A 4342-nucleotide genomic window follows, 5' to 3' on the forward strand; every position below is an offset into this window, starting at 1 on the left:
GGGGGGGCGGGGGGAGGGGTTGATTTTTTATTTTTTTTAAAAATTCTTTTTTAATTGTCACGTGTCATCATTTCATTGGTCTATCTATTATGTATTTGTGTTTGAGACACTTTTATCTTTCAACATATTTTCATTTTGTGTTTAATAGACATAAGTTTGATAAGATTGAAGTGTTCAATAGGTACAGGCCTAAGTTAAGGTGTTTAACTGAAATATGTGGACATCTTTAAGGGGTTGCATATGGCTTAAGCCTATTTCTTTTTAAATTGAGTGAAGTGAAGCACATTTAAATTATCTTCTTTATATTTTAGAGTGTAAATTTTATACTTAAATTATCACTTATTAGTTTAAGAAAGATATCTCTTAATTATTTTGTTGCACTCTCTTGATGGTGTGTGCAATATACTTTCTCTTTTATTTTAAAGAATTATCACACGACTTCATATAGGCAAAACATTCTACCTTGACAAGAATTAAATAAATTATTAGTATTAATTAAAAATTAAAGATTAAAGTGTCATTATCCAAGAAAAATATTATTTTTTTAAAAATTCAATATTTTGCTTACCTCACTCTACCACCTAATTTTTATTTTTTTTTAAAAAAAATCTTACTTCATATCTCCTTCCAATTTTTTTTAGCTATGTTTTAAAACATTCCTACCCCACCTCTCCCAATTTTTTATTTTTATTTTCATTTTTCTCATTATTTTATGTTAGATATATACATATATTTTTAAAAAAGTATTTTCTACTTGTCACAAGATTTTTAAAAAATAATAATTTCATTTATGTTATATTCGATATGCAAGGAAAAAATATTTTTCTCAAAATATATGTATATATCTAATACAAAACGAGAGAAACGTAAAAAAAAAAAATTATTAGAAAAGGGGTATTAGAAGGAATGGGGTAGAATTTTTCTTTTTTTAAAAATAAAATAATATCTAATTTTTTTGAAAAGGAGTGGATGGTTTGGGGGGGGGGAGAAGGTTGTGGAGCGGGGTAAGAAAAATATTTTAAATTTTATTTTATCAATTTCATTTTTTGGGATAGTGATACTTTAATCTTTAACTTTTAACTAATGCTAATAGTTTATTTAATTGGGATAATACTTTAGTTTACACATACCACTTATGTGTGTTTCTCAAACTAATGAGTAATAGTTTAGGTATGAAACTCAAACTCCAAATAGTACAAGTATGAAACTCAAGAAGGGGGATTAATTTATGCCTGTTTTTTACACTCCGCTCTTCAAATTTAATACTCCCTCTAGCACATATTAAGTGAATAGTTGGAGTATGACATACCCTTTAAGCAAAATATTTAAGGACATAAACTAATATACACTTTCCACTATTACCTTTTGATTATTTTCAAACTTTTCTCCTAGAGTAGTTAAGAACTTCATTAAAAAGAAGGATTAATATGAAAAGGGTTCCAATAATTCTCTTGAACTTTGAAAAATCACTTATTTAAAACTATGAAAAAAGTTTCAATAATTCACTTAATCTGGAATATAATTTTTCTTTTACTTGAGCCGAGTGTCTATCGAAAACAATATTCTCTCTATCCTTATATCCTTATAAAGTAGGGTTAAAGTTATGTACACTTTACTGTTTTCAAATTCGGCTTATGAGATTTTAATGAGTGTATATATCAGTGCCCATTTAAGACGTTCACTTAATGAGTAAACATCAAATTGAAAATTCAAAGGGAAAATATATATACATTTATGTGCATGTTCATGCATCCTTTTCATTTGAAATTTCTACGTCAAAACTCGTGTAGAGACATTGACAAAAAAACTAACCACATTTTTCTATTCATAGATGTCTTTCTTGACTAGGAGTCACCCAAAGAGAGTAATATCAAATTGTAATTAATTAGACTATTGTGAGTTAGTAGTGTTCTTTTGAAATTATAATATTGTTTTAATATATATTATAGAGAACAATTTAATTATAAAATAAGTATAATATAAGTTTTATTCACGGATAATACATTTATCATATATTTTAATACACTTATAATATATTGTGTCAATTTCTTATCAAACAATCATAATATACTTTAAAATATTTATAATACAACTATATTGTATGCATAATTCACTTTTATATACATAGTGCCAGATTGATCATAGTATTGTTATGTGCGGCTATAAATGGTACAATAATAAATAAAAAAGATATCGCTAAAATCAATATTTTTTCTTAAATGGTACTTGTCGAAGTAATTTTTTCTCTCCTGTTTTTAACCATCGTTACGCACTTTAACATCTTAAAACCTTACGTCAGGGTTTTACACAAGACTCGAGAGTAATATGTGAATAATTTATGTATCAATAACTAACTGATTGTATCGTCATTTAATTTAGTGATCTTTAGTAAAAACTTTATTTATTATATATAGTTCAAAAAAAAGATTAGACGAATTTGAGTGGATAATTAACACATGATGCTTGATAATTATATAAAAGGTGCATACATTCACTTTATGAGTAAACATCAGAATGAAAATTCAAAGACAAAGGACAAATTTGTGTGCTTTGTAGCTTTCATATGAAATTTCTATGTCAAAGAATAGTGCAAGTACTTTAGAGACATAATAATTTTTTCACCATTTCATAGTTGTCCTTCTTGACTTTAATGTACCATAATTTATATGGATTTCTGTTTAGTCACGTGAGATGAAATTATGATATGAAATTATATGAGATGAAATTGAAGTTTTGTTGGATTTGGGCCTATTTGGATTTTTAGGTTGTATTTTTTACTTCATAAACATAACAACCTCATAATTTGTGAAAACTTATCAAAAATATTTCAATTCTTCATACAATCTTATACCAAATACGCAAAAGTTATAGCAAAAGTATAATACATTATTATAAAGTTATCTAAAAAAGATACAACATTTTTTATCGAACTTTAGTAAAATAAAAAGGTAAAATTAAAAATGAGTTGTAGTGTGATATGATGTCAACCAAATTCATTTCAAGCAACTCATTTAACACCTCTAACCGTAATAGATGAATCCACAAATTAAGAGGTGTTGTGTGAAACTCCTATCAAATTAATTTTAAGAAGAATAGATGTACTTGTGAAAGATTTATGAGTTGGAGAAGATTGAAAGTGAAAGGAGAAAAGAGTCAATTAATTATATTTTCCTTTAAGGGAAACTAAAAATAATTATGATTATGTTTTGACTTTCCTTCAACAGAAAAGTAAAACTCAAATATGGTAAGAAAATTAGGGCAAAACCCTAATAACCTTGACGAGGGTTATATCAATTCTAAATGACAAAGTTAAAAGGTATGCCAGACCCTTTTCCCTTAAAACAATACGATCCTTCTTATTTTTCCGTAAACTTGATGTTTCCTCTACCCTTACTTCATTTCAAATTTTATATTATATATAAATTTGTCCATGTGTTGTGCTTATTTTGTTTTTTCCCTTCCTTTGTCACATGAATTTTTGGCTGAGTTTACTGGACTCTTACATCCTTGTTGTATTTCGAGTTGGGCCATGGTGGCCCAAAATCATTCCTTTCTTCGAGTCTGCCTCATCAAAGAATTGAAAAGCCGCTGAATAGGTCCAAAAAGAGCTAACATACAGGGAAAGGGAAGCTAAATTACAGGATATACAATCGTATACATCAAATGTATCAGCAAAATGTGCCAAAGCCTAAATTTTTTAGCAGTAGCAGTCCAAATAGACTAAAACAGCAGATCCAGGAAGAAAAAGAAAAAATGGGGGTACTTATGCATTTTCCCTTAGATTATCACAAATACAAAATATAAAACTGTGGGAATAATGTCAACTGTCAAATTATGCCTTAAGGAACTAGAGATCCGACTAAATTCGAGAAGTCCTAGGTAAAGCGCTCCAATGGGCTCAAATTTGATACCTTTGATCAAGAATGAATGAGTACTTATCACATCATCACAACCTTTGTTAATTAGAATATAATACATTAATGTAAAGAAGATGACTATGAATGAAGAATTTAAATGTTATTTTTTTCTCAAGTCTTTGGCACGATTTTCGACGTGGAAATTTCATGTGAAAGTTTCAATAATAAAATGTGTATATCCTTTCACTTTACAATAGCCAATATAACAAAAGAGATATTTAGTGATAATAAAATTTTCAGTTATTATCGTAAAAATATTTTTCTGATAATTAAATTTCTGTCATTGCATCTAAAGTTGCTACAACTTTTAGCGGCTTTTATACATTGAGTTGATTTAAAATATTCATATTTATTATTGCCGCTAAATCTTTTATTTACCTTAGTGACAACATACTCAATCAAATCTCATAAGTGAGGTTTGGAGA

This window comes from Solanum tuberosum, unplaced genomic scaffold, assembly GCF_000226075.1.
Source record: "Solanum tuberosum cultivar DM 1-3 516 R44 unplaced genomic scaffold, SolTub_3.0 scf00604, whole genome shotgun sequence".
In the NCBI taxonomy this organism is placed as follows: domain Eukaryota; kingdom Viridiplantae; phylum Streptophyta; class Magnoliopsida; order Solanales; family Solanaceae; genus Solanum; species Solanum tuberosum.